The 18,796-nt window shown below is 43.5% G+C and overlaps 1 long non-coding RNA gene across 1 annotated transcript; it reads right to left on the bottom strand.

Moving 5' to 3' along the window:
* Positions 1–3,188: 3,188 nt before the first annotated feature.
* On the bottom strand, positions 3,189–17,844 carry LOC121085010. Its single transcript, XR_005826923.1, has 3 exons — positions 17,760–17,844; positions 16,712–16,714; positions 3,189–3,200 (listed from the first exon to the last, which is right to left on the bottom strand). It is a non-coding gene; the product is annotated as an uncharacterized LOC121085010 (long non-coding RNA).
* Positions 17,845–18,796: the final 952 nt, after the last annotated feature.

The raw sequence follows: 18,796 nt of genomic DNA, 5'->3' as shown, positions 1-18,796 counted from the left end.
CACACAACCAGTTTAAAACAGGGACTGTGATTTTTATATTAACTGCCATATAAGGAAGAGAGATATTCTGATGGGGAACGGGGAAGGATATGTTAGTTGAAAAAGGGAAGGGAAAGCAGTGTTAGTCCTATTGCTATAGAAAGGAAGGGATATAGGGATATAGCAACTTTTTTTTCTTGACATACGATGTTGAGCATACCTGAGGGACACCCCACAGCCATGACAGTCAAAGACTATATTTCTCATAAAAGGTATATCAAAACTTATTCATCGTGTGCATATTTGCTTTCAAATACAAACATACTTGCGGTAGGAAGGATGGGACTTTGAAGATATCCATCTGAAAGGCCACTTTCTTACACAAATGGGAAAGGATCTCATGAGGCAGTTCTAGGATGGTAAGGTAGGCAAAAGGGTTATTACCCATATTCTTGTTGGAAATTAATCTCTGACTTCCATTGCTATCACACTTTCTTGAGGTAGGAAAATCATTCAGGCTAAGTGCATCACTTTGCAGAGGGGCAGCCACAAAACCTGGCCACCATGCAGGTCTCTTTGGGGGTGTTGCTGGGACCTGTGCCCACAAGTGCTTTTCACTATTAGGGACTATAAATAGGACTATCAGTTCTATATAGTCATATCAAATTATAAGACTTACAGATATTGACTCTTCACACCCCATTCCTTTCAACCTTCAGGAATCTGATTGCAATTTTATGGCTGACTGAAATATCTACAAGGATTTTTGTATCTTTCCCTTAACTGAGTCAGAATGACAGCTGTCAAGGAAATATTAAATTACACAGAGACCATTTATCTGTTCCAGCTCTGGAATATTAAAAGAAAACAAAGGTGAAGGGAGGTAATGAATGAAAGGAAAAGAAAGACCTCAGTCATAGGAAAGAAAACAATTGACTGCTCCCATCATAAACCCTAGGTGTTTATTTTGGTTTGGGTTGGGTTTTTTTGGGTTTTTTGGGGGGTTGTTTGGGCAAGAGAGAGGCCATTGAAACTGAAATTGCATTTAGCTAGGATGGACCAATCCTGATCATAAAATAATGCTTTCATCTTGAAGAGAATGACAATGAGCATATAAATGAAGGAGAGTTTGGCACCTGATTTCCACATGGGTTTCTTAAATCTTTCCCTGACTGGTGATGAGTTTAGCTGCTGTACCACTATGATATTGTTTGGCCACAGAGCGTCAGGGCATGAAGCCTCATGGTAGAAGGAACCACTGGTCTTGGTGTAATGTGAAGCTCACAGGTACTTCCACATGCATCTGATTTTACTTTCACAAGCTAGCAATATCTCATCCAATTGAGAAAGAAGGGTTGTGGACGTCCTCTTCATAAAGAAGACAGATTCTTTCTCCAGTCCATGGATGGACTCAGTTAAGTTACACTCCCTGGCTGGATCCTTCTAGGCAGCTTCACATTCAGTCCTTGGTTTCAGTAGAATTCACATGGTCAATCCAGGGCTACATTTTATTTCTTCTCTGTCAGAAACATGCATTAGGTATTACAGCAGGCCTGCTCTTTCATTTCCTTCAGAGCAGCCCTGCAGGACTACTCTGGGCAGCCTAAATGGAGCAGACAGCTTCATAAACTCATTCATGATTGACCTGGCACCGAACAAGCTTGTTAGGAGACATAGTTTACCGTATTCAATACTTCCTGGTAGACTGCTGAGCTCTTCTCAAAATGGTTGAAACTCCACCAGTATTGCCCATTTAGTGGCCTGGGTGAGATTATAGAATCATAGAATCATAAAATAGTTTGGGTTGAAAGGAGCCTTAAAGATCACCTCGTTCCAACTCACCTGCCATTGGCAGGCACACCTACCAGTAGACCAGCTTGCTCAAAGCCCCATCCAACCTGGCCTTGAAGACTTCCAAGAAGGGGCCATTAACAACTTCTCTGGGCAACCTATTCCAGTGCCTCAGCACCCTCACAGTAAGGAATTTCTTCCTTATATCAAGTCTAAATCTACCCTCTTTCAAGATTAAAATAATTCCTCCTTGTCTTATCACTACATGCCCTTGTAAAAAGCCCCTCTCCAGCTTTCTTGTAGGTCACATTTAGTTACTGGAAGGTCTCCCTGGAGCCTTCTCTTCTCCAGGCTGAAAAACTCCAGTTCTCTCAGTCTGTCCTCATAGGAGAGGTTCTCCAGCCCTCTGATCATCTTCCTGGCCCTCCTCTGGATTAGCTTCAACAGGTCCATGTTCTTCTTATGTTGGGGGCCCCAGAACTGAAGACAGTACTCCAGGGGGTGTCTCATAAGAGCCAAGTAGAGGGGCCGAATCACCTCCCTCTACCTGCTGGTCACACTTATTTTGGTCAGCCCAGGATTTCATTGGTTTTCTGGTCTGCAAGCACACATTGATGGGTCATGTTGACCTTTTTGTCAGTCAGCCACCCCCCCCCCCCCCCCCAAGTCCTTCTCCTCAGGGCTGCTCTCAATCCATTCTCTGCCCAGCCTGTATTTGGGCTTGGGATTGCCTGGACCCAGGTGCAGGACCTTGTACTTGGCCTTGTTGAACTTCATGAGGTTTGCACATGCCCAGCTCTCAGGCTTGTCAAGGTCCCTTTGGATGGCATCCTTTCCCTCCAGTATGTCAACTGTACCACTCAGCCTGGTGTCTGCAAATTGCTGAGGGTTCACTCAATCCCACTGTCCATGCCACTGACAAAGACACTGAACAGCACCAGTCCCCATACCAACCTCTGAGGAACACCTCTTGTCACCGGTCTCCACTTAGACATCCAGCCATTGATTGGAACTCTTTGAGTGCAACCATCTAGCCAATTCCTTATCCACTAAGTGGCCCACCTGTGAAACCTATGTCTTTCCAGTTTAGAGACAAGGAGATCATGTGGGACAATGTCAAATGCTTTGCAAGAGTCCAGGTAGATACCATCAGATGCTCTTCCCTCATTCAACAACACTGTAACCCCATGATAGAAGACCACCAGATTTGTCAGGTACGATTTGCCCTTAGTGAAGCCATGTTGGCTGACAGCAATCACCTCCTTATTTTTCATGTGCCTTTAAAATAGTTCCAAGGAGTGCTGCCTGGCACAGAGGTTAGTCTGACCAGCCTGTGTTTTCCTGGGTCTTTCTTATTTCTTTTTTTAAAAAATCAGTTTTATATTTCCCCTTTTCCAGTCCATGAGAACTTCACTGGACTGCCATGACTTCTCAGATACAATGGAGGTGGACTAGCCATTTGATCCATTACTTCTCTCAGGACCCGCAGATCTCATCAAGTTCCATAGACCTGTGCATCTTCAGGTTCATTAGATGTTCTTAAATCTGATCTTCTTCTTCAGTGGGCAGACCTTCCTTCTCCCAGTCCCTGCCTTTGCCTTCTGTGACCTGAGTGATGTGGCTGGAGCACTCGCTGGTGAAGACTGAGGCAAAAACATCACTGAGTACCTCACCCTTCTCTATGTTTTGGGTAACCAGGTCTCCTGTTTCCTTTCAGAGATGGCCCGCATTTTCCCTAGTCTTTGTTTAATCACCAATGTACCCATAGAAGCTTTTCTTGTTGCCCTTCCCATCCCCGGACACGTTTAATTCTCTCAGGGCTTTAGCTTTCCTGACCTGATCCCTGGCTGCTCAGACAATTTCTCTTGTACTCCTCCCAACATACTTGTCCTTGCTGCCACCCTCTGTAGGTTTACTTTTGTGTTTGGGTTTGTCCAGGAGCTCCTTGTTCATCCATACAGATCTCCTGGTGGTTTTGCCTGACTTCCTCTTTGCTGGGACGGATTGTTCCCGAGCTTGCAGGAGGTGATCCTTGAACATTAACCAGCTTTCTTGTGCCCCTCTCCCCTCCAGGGCTTTATCCCATGGTGCTCTACCAAGCAGATCCCTGAAGAGGCCAAAGTCCAGGGTAATGAGCCTGGTGTACAACCTTCTTGCTGCCCTAAGAATCTTGAACTCCATCATTTCATGGTTGCTGCAGCAAAGGCTGCCCTTGAGCTTCATGTTCCCCACCAGCCCCTCCTTGCTGGTAAGAACAAGGTCCAGCATAGCACCTCTTCTTGTTGGTTCCTCCATCACTTGGAGAAGGGAATTATCATCAATACATTCCAGGAACCACCTGGACTGCCTATGCCCTGCTGTGTTGTCCCTCCGACAGACACCAGGGTGGGTGAAGTCCACCGTAAGGACCAGGGCTTGTGAACCTGAGATAGTTTCTATCTATCTATGGAGGTCCTCTCTGCTTAGTCTTCCTGGTCAGCCAGCCTGTAGCAGACTCTCACTATAATGTCACCTGGCCCTGCCCTCCCTTTAGTTCTGACCCATAAACTCTCGACTGGCTCCTCATCCATCCCTAGGTAGAGCTCCATGCACTCCATCTGGTCATTTACATGGAGGGTGACAGCAACTCTTCATCTGCCCTGGCTGTCCTTCTTAAAGAGCCTGTATCCTTCTATCCTAACACTCCACTCACAGGAGCAATCCCACCACATCTCCATGATACCATTAAGATCATAGCCCTCCAGGTGTGCCCACATCTCTAACTCCTCTTGCTCATTGCCCATGTTACGTGTGCTTGCATAGAGGCATTTAAGCTGGGCCCTGATCAAGCTGAACTACTGACTGGAATTCCTATGTGCTGTGCTTCAAGTGGTATCCTGCTGGCCTGTGACACTTTTGCAGGCTCTGGGCATCTGTTGATTCTTTTGATGCTTTTGTGCAAGCAAACCCACTCACCCAGTGAGCATACTGACAACCATTTTTTCTGGCAATGTTTCAAATAGGGGATCTCCTCCTTGCAGGTTGCCCTAGGGACAAGCATTTGTGCTTTGATTTCACTGGTCTAGGCTCCTGGTATTGCATTCTGTGTGGTGAGAGGAGGTAATAGCAAAGCTGGATCACATCCTTATCCATTTTGCTAACTGATTAGCTCAAGATGTAGTCTGCTTCCCAACCCCCCAAAATGTTGTCTCTTGCACTAGTTTATTCCTAAACTCTACTGTCAGTTTCCACAGCCTCTTGGGACATGTCTATTCAGATTTCAGCTCAGAGAGACCAGCATTACTTGGCTTATTCTTCAATTACTTTTTTCATTTTGTTCTGGCTTCAGGTTTTATACATGTCTTGTTTTTCAGGTTCTCCATATTCCAAGAATGGCCCATGAAAGATGCATACCAAATTGCTCTGATTCCCCCTCCATTTCTTAATGCTCTTGCATGGGATTACAAACAGATCATCATCCTCAAAAAAAGATTAATTTTAAGGACAGGATTTTGAAGTTCGTGTGACCAGACAAACATATATTTCACCTTCCACATATATGTATTCAACATCTGCCAATCCCATCCTGGTATCACAAGGGATATTAAATCTCTGTTGTGTCCTGACCATACTGATGGAGGTGATCAGGTACACCCTTATACCTTAGTCCTTACGGATCCTTTGAGAACTAGAATAGAATAGAATAGAATAGAACAGAACAGAGCAGAACGGAGCAGAACAGAATATTTTCAGCTGGAGAGACCTACAAGGATCATCTCATCAAAGTGCCTGACAAATTCAAGGCTAAACAAAAGTTAAAGCCAATTATTAAGGGCATCATCCAAATGCCTCTTAAGCAGACAGGCTTGGGGCATCACCCATGTCTCTAGTAAGCCTGTTCCAGTGTTTGACCACTCTCTCTGTAAAAAAATGTTCCTAATGCTCAGTCTAAATCTCCATTTGTACAGCTTTGAGCCATTCCCATGTGTTCTGTCACTGGACTCCAGGGAGAAGAGATCAGCACTTCCCTGTCTGCTTCCCCACCTCAGGAAGCTGTAGAGAGCAGTGAGGTGACCCTTCAGCCTCCTCTTCTCCAAACTAAGCAAACCAGAGTCCTCAGCTGCTCCTCACAGGACATGCCTTCCAGCCCTTGCACCAGCTGTGTTGCCCTCCTCTGCACACATCTGTTCACATCCTTCTGAAATTGAGGGGCCCAGAGCTGCACACAGTATTCAAGGTGAGGCCGCACCAATGCTAATTACAGTAACATAATCACCTCTTCTGACTGGCTGGTTCTACTGTGTTTGGTGCACCCCAGGATGCAGTTTGCCCTCCTGGCTGCCAGCGCACACTGCTGGCTGGTACTGACCCTGCTGCCAGCCAGCACACCCAGATCCCTTTCTGCAGGGCTGCTCCCCAGCCACTCCTCTGCCAATCCTCTCTTGAGGTTGTCTGCCCAAGGGCTATCAAATTATCGCTGAGTGATATTTGATTGCATCCAGATTTTGAGAGTGAGACACAGAATCTGCTACAACCTGGCTAGTCTGGGCTGTCCAGTGCAGAATGTCCTGCAAAAATGACTGCAGGGACTGAGACTTTTCTTCTTAATCCTGCGGGCAGCCGGTTTGGAGAGGGGATAGATGAAGGAGGAGATTTTTTTTTTTTTCCTGTTCTTCTGATTTTATCCTAATCTTTACTTCGCATTTTGTGGAGGGTAAGAGCAGAAATACACATTGACTAAAACCTACAACATCTAAGCAGTGCCCTGCATCCCTTCTACCATGACTTTCTCAGGCTGTCACTGAATTTACAATCACAAATTTGGCATTTATAGCTATGTATGACAACATGAAGAAATTGTTCTAGAACTAATTTTCTACCATCTGGTAGGTTCTAACAATATCTTTGTAAAGCCTCAGGGAATGTGTATGGCTATGTACAGCCATTAAATACTGTTGCATACATTGATAAAATTTTCTGTAGGCTTGTGCCTTCTTAGCCTTATTGGTATGAATTACAGATGTATTTGGTTGATTGACCCACACAGTCGGAGATATGCACAGAGATACACACAACCACAGCATCTGCACGTTTTCCTCAGAAACTTATTACAGGTCATGGACATTTTAATGTGTAGGTAACTGGCAGCAGTCAGGAAACATTACCGCAGTACCTGATTTCCCAGATATTTAGTTCAGCAGCCCACAGATTTTAAGGCTAGATGGAGTAACAAACCCATCTTTTTAGATTTCATTTGAAAGCCATGAAGAAATGGAGTCCTGGAAATCAGTAGGGATCAAGTTTTTATCCAGGGAGCCCTCAGTCTTGACCAAAGAATTGCTTAGAGGATATCCATACTGAACTCAGCTCCACAGGTTTTTAAGCTATGAAAGTAGATAATCCACAGGGCTGTGCAATTTCTCAGCCACTGTCAGTCGACTTCCTATTATAATTCACTGCACGTTCCTAATAAACAAAATGTTCTTGTTGTAAATTAACAACATTGGGCCCAATCCATGTCAAGGCCAACATCAGGAGTGTGAAAAATCCAAAGCGTCTGGCGTGTTTCAGCAGGCTACTAGGCTGCCCAGACTCCACCTCTCTCTTTTTCTCTGGCTTTTTTTTTTTTTTTTTTTTCATTAGAAGAAAATAAATAGTTGTGTAGAAAAAGAACAGAGTGTGCCACTGTTCAGTCAGTTAAAGAGGTTATGTGCTGATAGAACTCAAACAAGTGAGATAGGTTTGTTCAAAACCAGATATTTGAAATCACTGGATTTTAATCAGCCAAACAGCAAGTTTCAAGTAACTTTGGGTCTCACCTTGGAAAAATTAATAACTTGTATCTTGTATAGTCTTCACATAATGGGGATTGTCATAGACCTTCTTTCCTCCCAAATAAATATTTGCCATTTTAACAGATTTTGAGAGTCAATAGAGTCATTGGAATCACCTATTTGTGTGGACCCATCCTTTCCCCACCCATGGCCAGTGCTATTTAGCTAGCAAATATTGGTGACAAACTCCCATCATTTTTTTCCTATGGGTCTAAACATGTAGATTTCTTCTATTTACAGGCTGTCTAGCGCTCACAAGTTTTATGGGCAATGTTTTGCCCAAGAGTCATGGCTTGGGAATGACTGCTTTCATCTGACAGCCTGCATCATGTAGGTTCAGTTATTCCTCCAGCAAATCCACAATGCCATGAAATAAAAACTTCATCAAAGGCCTTCAAACAAAAAGACATCATCTCTGGCTTGGAAAGTACATAGAGGGCAGATTGCTGGAGGCTGGGAAAGTATAATGGTGAGGCATCAGCTTTTTTCACTCTTCTCAAAGCATCTGCTACTGCTCACTGTGGGGAGCAACACAGTGGAGTAGACTGAGCTTTTGGTCTTCCCTGGAGCATCTGTTCTTATGTTCATCTATAACAACACTCTGAAATACAGCAAGTATTTTCATGTTTAAATGCAATTTTTTCATAAAGACTTCCTTCTGCTTGCAATGAAGTAAAAAATTCCACCTTTTGTTGCAGTCATTTCTAGTAACTCAACACAGGAACTTTAGTCTCTCAACTTAGGATTTGTCAAAAACATTCTTCCTGGAGGTACTAGTGTGTGCACACACAAATAAAAATGTGGGGAGTTCACAGTAGCCTCTCACCAATTTTTGTGTCAGTTAACTGCTGGAGAAATTGCCTCAGGGTCATACATCAAACTGCACCAAGACTAAAGCAAGATTCTGGTTCCCAAACTATACCAAGGAATAGCCAGAAAAATGGTCCTTTGGAACCAGCTAGAGGCTTCTTAGAAACACAAATAAAAAAAATATATTTCTTCTTTGCAAGAAGAAGAATTGAGATCAGACCAAGTTTTCTCACATCATGGGAAAAGGAGTTCAGAAAGAGGGGTCATCTGGAATAGCAAACTGCTATGTGAGGTCCAAAAAGCTGGGAGCATTTCCCCTCCTACTTTCAGAGCAATCAGGGGCCTGGAGGTGGGGATGCTACTGGGGAATTGCACCTTCCAGCAATAGACAGAGCTTCACAGATCTCTGCTCCTCTCTCAAAAGCTGGCCAAACGGTTCTCCATAGCTCTGCCCTAGGCTAAAGGGCTGTGAATCTTTGGCTGCTTGCTGCTTGTGGGATTTGGCCTTTGCCTGTGCTTAATCTTATATGCAGCCTGTCCTACCTACCCTCCTCTGCCCAGTTCCTTGAAAATCCTTTATTTTCTCTGTGCTGAAGGGGAGAACTGATATTTCTAGTGTCCCATCCCTTGATTCATCCACTGTTTTTTACACTCGCTTGCCTAAAAAGACCACATTATATTTGGGTATGAAAGGCTCTCCGTGGATCACTTAGCCTAACAAAACAAACAAGGGAGTGACCTACCAATATCCAGTTTTCTTCATTCCTCACCCCATCAGGTATCTTCCAACAATGCTGTGATCTCAGATTTCATCACTATTTTTTGTTATGTCTGATTATTTCTTGCCTTCCTGCCTCATCCACCCTCATTCAGAACCAGGTATGCCCAAATTCAGATAAAGCAATGCAATGTCATCTCACAAATCCTACATCCACCAGATGGGAATGTAACTGAAATTATTTTTGTAATCCACTAATATACTGCTGTGTCTGAAAGAGCCAGGATGGTGTCAAGGGGATTGCTGGTGGATGTTAGGTTCTTTATCTGCTAATTAGAGTTTCTTAATTTTTTTTTGCAACACAAAACCTCACACAGCCTGGCACATCTGGAAAACATAAGCAGGTTTTGGTGAATGTGTGTTGTTTACCTTTTTCTACCCACACAGGATATTAATTTTCTTTTCTGGCAATCTCTAGCACTTCAGCTCAAGTTATAACTTTTCACTCTATTTGTTTTACAGGTTTTTCATTCAATCATGGCCTGTTGGCCCAAAAGACATCCATTACACACCCACAGTGTAGGCAGAGAAATGTCTGGGGGAGGAATGAAATGTTTCAGTTTCTGAGCTTGGTTTTAAAGTTGTCACTTCTGTGTATAACTAAGTTTCTGGTCATGGCATTGTTTGACCATGTTGAAAAGTTATTGTGTGTATTTGCTGGAGATTTTCCCATTCATTGCACTTATGGTTTTTTTGACCTGCTTTCTACCTGCTTCCAGAGATAAATGTGTTTAAAGGGCTGTATTTTAAAAGGAAAAAATAAAAGAAGGGGGAAAATATTTTAACCATCATTGACCTACAAGCAATCTTAAGGCTTTTTCACACGATGGAAGGACAGGAATAACAGCTTGAGAAACAAAACTAGAAGGACTCTGGGCAGGAGAAAGAATTTTTTTTCCCCCCTTGGCTGACATTACCAATGAATTGATTAAACATCTTCAGAAATGTGTCATCTCTGAAACGTTTTGGAAATATTACTAGAAAGTTGTCATTTTATAAGAAAACAGACTACCTTTTCTGTTTGATATTTCCAAAATATACAGAACATCATCAGCCAAAATGCACACATTGGAGACAGTCAGAGAAGGGAAGAGGCACCAGTGCTTGCGTTTGCTACCATACAAGGGGCAACATACACAGGTTGAAAATGGGTGGATTTAAGATTAGATGTTAGAAAGAAATTCTTTGCTTTGAGGGTGCTGAGGCACTGGAACAGGTTTCCCAGAGAAGCTGGGGATGTCCCCTCCCTGGAAGTGCTGAAAGTCAAGTTGGATGGGGCTTTGAGCAAGCTGGTCTAGTGGCAGGTGTCCCTGCCCACAGCAGGTGAGTTGGAAGTAGATGATCTTTAAGGTCCCTTCCAACCCAAACCATTGCAGGATTCTGTGATTCTACAAATATCATTGAGAAGGAAGAATGAAGGGCTAGCAACTTCCAATAGTACCTCTGGTAAACCTTTCCTCACTGAACTTAGAAAAATAAGATCACAGAATAATTGTTGTAAAAAGTAAAAGTCCTTGGTTTTCCTTTTCTTTTTTAATTAAAAATTTTAATTAAAAGAAAAGAAAGAAAGAAAGAAAAACTAGCTGCTCTGCTTAAGATCTGCTTTACCTACTGGAAACAATTGCCTGTTCCATAGTGTGTTGCTAACCATCTCTCCCAGACTAAGCCTAGATCTCTTCCAAGTGTAAACCTGGACTCAAGGTTGGATTTGTCCTGCACTTTTCTAATTTAGTGCAGTGCATAAACAGCAAGCCAAACACCATGTGCTAACAACCAGCCATCATGCAGCAGGGTCCAGCTGCCCAGCAGTCCATATCCAGAGGATTAGGTTCCTCTTTTAATATCACCTCTTTTCCCATTGCTGGCAATGTCCTGATGTGTGCATTTCAGCCAGCTAATTACCTTGTCCACGCACAAAGCATGCATGAAAAATTCAAAAACCATCAGAGCCACATGTTCACTGGATATTCTTCACCTTCAAATACCATTTTCAAACATTTCTTGGTGTGTCTGTCCTTAACACAATCCCACAGATGTCTCACGTAGGCTTCTGTTAGTCTTTGAAGAGCTGTGCACATCATGCCTTTTAGACCATTAGCTTCTGCTTATCAGTCACACTCTCTAGTCCCTCATTACTATAGTTGCAGTGTTACTATAATTAGACTTTGCATTTTTCAGACCTTCATGGCAATGTTTTAGTTTACAAATTGAAGAGTTCGTTCATGCCAGAATGTTTTCTTTCGTTATCAATTTCTTTCTTTTTTATTTTAATTTACCCAGTGAACCAAAATATCTATTATTTGCAGAGCTCTAATTTAGAGAAGAAATTAAGGCATACATTTGTAACACTGTGCTATTAACTATTTAATCTGCTTAACTAATGCTGTGATGGATTCTCCATCCCTGTAACTCTTAAATCAAGAAGAACTTTTCTCCCTTTGTTATAATGGAATTTTCTTATTTAAAAATTAAGCTTTAGTATTAGCATGACTATTAGACTTGAAGCAGAAATTAGTACTGAAAAATCCTATTTCCTGTACTGTCAGGCAAGAAGCCAGGGTAGGTAATCACAGCACTCCTTTCTAATAAAATAATCTGAAATGTAGTTTACATAATTTATGATGGTGGTACATCCAGACCAAGTGTCCCCATGTGCTCCAGGAACCATCTGTATATGATCAGTAGTCCCCAAAATTCAGGTAATCCCTCCAGCTGTCTTTGACACCAGGTGCCTTAAAGGTAAGATGGACATAAATCAGCAGCATTTCCCCTGAAGTGCAACAGGAGATTCACATTGCCAAGGGCAGATCTCTGATGTGGGTTTCTATGGGGATCCTTTACTTGTGCTTTGTACAGCTTTCTCCTGAAGTGAGAGTCCTAATGAGCCCTAATGTGGCTACAATTCAGATGCTGCAGAAGATTTTTTAGATCTCTCTCCCTTTCCATTCATGGCTTCTAGGTGGCAAGGCTGCAAAATCATAAATTAGCAGCACATGTTCAACACAAACTTCTCACACAGGATCTCAAGGGCTGCAAGGTCTTTTCAGAACTGCCACAGGCTCCTCTGAAACAAAGAAATCTAGAGAAGGATTGATCTTCCACCTGGAGAAGTCCACAGGCTTTTGTGTCCAACATCTCCACAAGACCTAGTTGCCTCAGGTTTTTATTGTGAATATATGGAGGAGAGATGGAGACTCTCCCATGTTCAGGTAAAAATCTAAAGTAAGAAAGATGGAATAGGTACTTTTAGGTTATGACTCTCTTGTCTAAGAAGAAAATCACTGGTCCAGGTGCAGGAGTGTATAGTCAGAGAGATTCAGATTTCCTCTTTCTTAGTTGTCTGTCTGTAGAAGTATTCAGCAGGGGTTTGGTTTTTGTTAACCACAAAATCTGGGAAGCAAGGGTAGAAAGAGAGAGGGAGGGTGCTTCAGCACACCCCACCACCACCACCACATCTCTTCCCTGAGCAGGAATCACTGAAACCTTGACAAGCGGCAGCTCTGACTCAACATAAGCAGGCCAAGAGTGAAGGCAGCCAAACCCCCACATGTACAAAAGTAGCCCCCAGGAAGCATGAGTGACCAGAAGCATGGTGAACAGGGTGGGCAAACAGGACATGGTGCATCAGCCAGGGCACGGTGCAGCAGTTTGCACTAGGAGGGTGTGCAGGGAGGGCACCATCACCCTAAGGGCTCAAAGAGTCAAGCTCCAGTAGTGGTCATCACCCTCCCAGAAGAAACCTAGCCATGGTTTCCACTTGGCCAAAAGTCAGAGACAGAAGGCACGTGGTGACCCAGATGGAGCTCCCAAGGAAATAGGATAGCAGCGGCCCAGGTCATGGGCTGCATGGAGTGCCTGAGCCTGTCATTGTTACTGGAGGGCAGCGGAGAAAACACCTGCGTGAGGTTTGACCAGGTGGATGATCTGCTCAGCCTGGTGGTAGAGCTGAAAGAGGAAGTAGAAAGGTTAAGGAGTACCAGGGAGTGTGAACGGGAGATAGGCTGGTGGAGCCACTCCCTACCATCATTGAGACAAATACACCACATGGATACATCACAAGAAGCAGAGGCTCCCCTAGCTGCTCGCTACCAGGCAGATGGAGAAGGCCTAAGTGATGGGGAAAATGGAAACAGGTCCCTGCTCAGAGCAGTGGATGAATCACCCCCCAGCCTACTTCACCTTCCAGATGTCCCTATACAATAGATATGAAGCTCTGGAACCTGATGGCCAGGAAAATGATGATATGGATGAAGGCCCATCCAGGCTGGAGGAGTTGCCTAGGGAGAGTCAATAAATCCCGCGCATCATGGCCAGCTCTGCTAGGAAAAAAAGAAAGGTGGTTGTCATCAATGACTTGTCTCTGAGAGGTACAGAGGGCCTGATGTGCTGACTGGACACAACCCATAGGGAAACCGGCTGCCTTCCTGAGACCTGGGTAAGGGACATTAGTAGAAAACTCCCTTGTCTGGAAAGGTCCTCTAATTACTACCCATTACTGACATTCCAAGTGGGCAATGATGAAGTGAAAACAAGAAGTCTGAGGGCAGTCAAGAGAGACCTCACGGCACTGGGGGGGCTGGTTGAGGGATCAGGAGCACAAGCAGTGTTTTTTTCTATCTTGCCAGTTGCAGGGAATTACGAGGCGTCTAATTGGAAGATCACACAGATCAACACCTAGTTCCAGGCCTCCTGTCACTGGCTATTTTTTTTTTTTATTATTATTTTTTTTTATTATGGCTCACTTCACATGGCACCAGGCCTGCTGGCAACAGATGGAGTTCTGTCTCAAATGGGGAAAAGGATCCCAGCTCAGTTAGCAGGGGTCATCAAGAGAGCTTTAAACTACAATCAAAGGGGAAAGGGAATAAAACCATACTAGCTACTGTGGAGAAAATTAACCCTATCCCAGCCAAAACCACAACATGACATCTTGATCACCTTCTATAAAGGGCTAGTAGGAATTAACTGATCCTACTTGGGTCTACTGTCAGTCCAAGCATGATAAAAAATGAAAAACTGTGATTACACAGGAACTGTGTTGAGGATGGCGCTCATAAGTATCCTATGCCTGCTGTGGAATTTACAGCTTGCAGGACAGTACTCTCCAGTCTGCATCACAAAGATGGACACTAAAAAGTTAAGTTTAAGTGAGTCAACACTTTAAAATTACCTTTTTTTTTTTTTTTTTTTTTTTTTTTTTAAGGAATACGGTACAAGAAACAACTAAGATTTGATGAAAATAATCTTTCTTTTTATTGACTCTTTTCCTCATCTTTGCTGAAAATAGATGGGACAGGGGAACCCAGAAGAGAAATTGTTTATTATTATATAAAGTACAGAGACTAAGGAGGCTTTGGCCAAGGCTAGCGCTTCAAAACACTGCTATCATGTGTTTAATAAATGTTACTAATATCACATCCTTAAAAGCCAGAGAGAGTTGTGCCTTCATTTTAGCCCAAATATGGCTTAAATTTTCAACCTGAGTTCAGTCAAAACTTGACCCAGAATTCATTGTGGGACTTACAGGTCAGTCTAGAGTTTCCATTTTGCAGGACCCCAGTTCTAGGTCGGTAAGAAAACTTCCCAAATTTCATTAAGAAAATTTCCCATGTCTCCTCCTTCACTATAATTTCACTTGCCTCGGAAATACTGGAATTCACTTATTGCTTGAGGCAAGATACAGGAGCAAATGGACCACAGTCTAATTGAGTCTAATAAATCCTGTGTTCCTCAATAAAATATCATGCTTTTAGTCCCCTGTTGTTTCTCTGAAACCATGCTGTGCTTTTGAGACTGGAGAGCATATTGGAAACCAGAAGTTGGAGAGGTTCAGATGAGCAATGGAGACGTCGTGTTTGCAGAAATACAACTTGGCAATTTTCACTTACAAGTCTCAATATTTGACCTTATATTCAATATCAAGTAAAAAATTATTACAAGGAATTCCAGCAAATCACACAACAAAAAATGACATTGTTTTTGCTGTGATTCAAATCTTTTTCTTTGTTGTGTTTTCTGTCGTAGTGGTGGGTTATATGAAGATGATTAAATGATATTCTCTCCAGGGGAGTGTTTTTAATTATGTGCTTCTTCCACGGCAGCTTTGTAACAGCAAGTTTCACAGTGTTTCATAATCCTTTGATGGGTTTATCCTCATAGAACATGCATGAGCCCAAGGTTTGGAATCTGCACTCACCTGCCTTGTTGTCAGGACGATTTATGGTGAGTCAATGGCAGCACCACAATTCACAGTAATTAGTCCAGTGGGAAATTCACCCTAAAAGACTGCTGATGAGGAAACCAGCCTGGACACTTTCTCTCACTAAAACCCAGGGAGGCTGAGTGAAAAATCATGGTGACGCTGAATTATGGCCATTCAGGTCTTTCCCAATTCACTGCAAGGTCATTGTCACCAGGCAGGCAAATATTCATCACATTTATGACTTATGTTTGTCAGCACAGTAATATGGCATATCTTTGGTGGATGTTAATAGCATTTTTACCTCTGCCAGAACAGACATTAGCAAAAGTGATGGAGAAAAGGGAGCTGGCAGATCTAGCTAGATCACTATGAGGGGTTGCTACCCTGCAGCTGTTCCCACCACCCTGGCGGCCCTGAGCATCCCCAACCAAGAGCATCCCCACCCGTTGCAGGACAACACCAGACATTTCTATCTAAAACACCCCTAGCCCTGACAGACTGCCGATAGACAACATATAAGCAATGAAACATCTCATCAAGGGCACCAACATCTAGCAGTGACTTTTCCTCTCTGTGAGAGAAGCTGGCATGTGCATTGTAACTCTCTCTTCTCCTCCACTGGGATGAAGCTCAGGAAAAAATACCCTTCCTTGCTGCTAGAAAAAATGCCACAGGATATTTTTTCTTAATCATAACTCCTCTACAAGACTGAAGTGTAGCAGACTTTTTTGCTATACTGGTTACAAAGCCAGGTAAAAAAAAATATTGCCGAATGTATAGGAATGGGAAACTAAATATAAAACAAGACATTAATGAGGATTGCAGATGGACGGGTAAAAATCAGGAAACAATACTTTTAATTCAGTCCCCAGGCTGGCTTTCTACCTGACTTATCTTCATAGAAGAAGCTGGCTGGTGAACACCAGTATACCTACCATGGTGTGAACTCCCCTGTTGGCTGGATTTCCAAGGTGTAGTTATCCATAAACATCCCAGAAATTGTTATGTATCTTTTAAAGCACAAGCCAGGTTATTTCTTTCAGCACAGCCAAGGAAGAATTTAGGCTTGCTGAGGTTGTCAATGGCTCACCTGAAGCACCTTGATCTATCACCTCTGTCCGCAATGACTGTGGTTTGCACTTCATGTATTTAGTGCAGCCTATACTAAAATCTCACTAGAAGGTACTTCATCCTCCAGATATCTCAAATTCTAAGTCCTTATAAAATGACATTTACATGCTTCAACAAAATAGAGCAAAATCCCAGCTATCCATGCTAATATAAACAGGTAAGGGATAACTAAGGTGATAGGCACAGACCTTGTGTCCAGTGCAAAACCAGCTCTGGTTCACTATACTTTTTACTGGAGGTTCAATGCAGGATCAGTAAGGCCAGGCTACTCCTATATCCAGCTCTCAGCAAAGCTACAGTGAGTATTTATGGTGATGGCAGGTCTTGCACTACATCAGGGACAACTGCATAAGCATGCAGCCCTATTGCAGGGCAAGCCATCAGAACAAATAAGCTGCTTAACCTGGTGCTCAGTACAGAGACATCCCAAATGGCTCAGCTGAATCACTTGGGTTGGCCATATTTATCAGTTTCTGCTCAGCTCCAGCCATGTTTTATCCAAAATCCAATTCTGTCAGGGATGTTTTGCAAAAGTAGTTCACATTTATTCTTCTCAAATTCTGCTGCCTCTTACTAGTCCTTCCCCTTTCCTGCCACTGAGGGAAACTTCTGTGTTTCTTTTATACAGTGGTGACAAGAGACATAATTTTCACAATGTCAGATTTTACAGAGAGCAGCAAAAAACACCTCATTCCCCTGCAACACCCTACATTTTGATTTCAGGCAGACTTTAAATACTAATAATGAGTTCTTTGGAATCTGAGCTTCCAAAAATAGTGTGTTTATACACTGACAAGCGAAAAGATGAAGTTAATGAACCTGAAGTGAAGTTTTGATCCATCACACTAATAACAGCAGCATCATTTTTTACATTTGTCAAATGCTTCCATTACTGTAACATCTCAGAGTCATTAGTGCATTCAGCTCAACTGCCTTAGGAAAAATAGCCTCCATTTTATCTATTAATATTTAACGGACAAGGAAGTTAAAGGACCTGTCAAAAACCACCCAGGGCAGTTGTGCTGTAGCTGGGAGCTAAATCCAGAAATCCCAATTTTTAAATTAGTACTTTAAGCATGTGATAAAACCCTGTTCACTTTCAGTCATTAACACACAAAAAATACAATCAGAAAATATCAAGATGCTGTAGTGTTGTGCTTTCTAAGACATAACTTGGGTTCTAAGATGACCAGATTAGAACTGCTTGTCCTTTGGAGTATGCTTTAGCATCCAGAAAGTACTGAGGGATAGAAACAAAGGCTTTTGACACTGTCTCCCATAATATCCTCATAGATAAGCTCAGGAAATGTGCGTTATATGAGCGGGCAGTGAGGTGGGTGAACCAGCCAAATGGCAGAGCTCAAGGGTTGTGACCAGCAGCGCAGGGTCTAGCTGGAGGCTGTAACCAGGGGTGTTCCACAGGGGTCAGTGCTGGGTCCAGTCCCATTCGACTTATTCATCAGTGACCTGGCTGAAGGGACAGAATGCATCCTCAGCAGGTTTGCAGGTGATACAAACTGGGAGGAGTGGCTGATTCACCCAAAGGCTGCACCACCATTCAGTGAGACCTGGACAGGCTGGAGAGTTGGGTGGAGAGGAACATAATAAAGTTCCACAAAGGCAAGTGTAGGGTCGTGCATGTGGGGAGGGACAGCCCCATGCACAAGCACAGGCTGGGGCTGAGCTGCTGGGAGGCAGCTCTGTGGAGAAGGTCCTGAGCGTGCTGGTGGGCAGCAAGTTGCCCATGGGCCAGCAGTGTGCTCTTGTGGCCAAGAAGGCCAATGGGATCCTGGGGTGCATTAGGAGGACCGTGGCCAGCAAGTCAAGACAGATGAACCTCCCTGTCTGCTCTACCCTGGTGAGACTGTTTCTGGTGTGCTGTGTTCAATTCTGGGCTGCTCAGCTCCAGAAAGACAGGGACCTACTGGAGAGGGCCCTGTGGAGGGCTACAAAGATGATGAGGGGACTGAAGCATCTCCCTTCTGAGGGAAGCCTGAGAGAGCTGGGCCTGTTCAGCATGGAGAAGAGAAGGCTGAGAGGGGATCTTGTCAATGCATACAAATATTTTAAGGACGGGCGTCAAGAGGATGGGGCCAGGCTCTTTTCAGTGGTACCCAGCAAGAGTACAAGGGTCAACAGGCACAAACTGCAACATGGGAAGTTCCATCTGAATATGAGAAAAAAGGTCTTTACTTTGAGGTTGACAGACCACTGGGACAGGCTGCCCAGAGAGTCTGTGGAGTCTCCTTCTCTGAAGATGTTCAAAACCTGTCTGGATACATTCCTGTGCAA

This window comes from Falco naumanni, chromosome 3, assembly GCF_017639655.2.
Source record: "Falco naumanni isolate bFalNau1 chromosome 3, bFalNau1.pat, whole genome shotgun sequence".
In the NCBI taxonomy this organism is placed as follows: domain Eukaryota; kingdom Metazoa; phylum Chordata; class Aves; order Falconiformes; family Falconidae; genus Falco; species Falco naumanni.
This window is presented reverse-complemented; position numbering and strand designations above follow the sequence as displayed.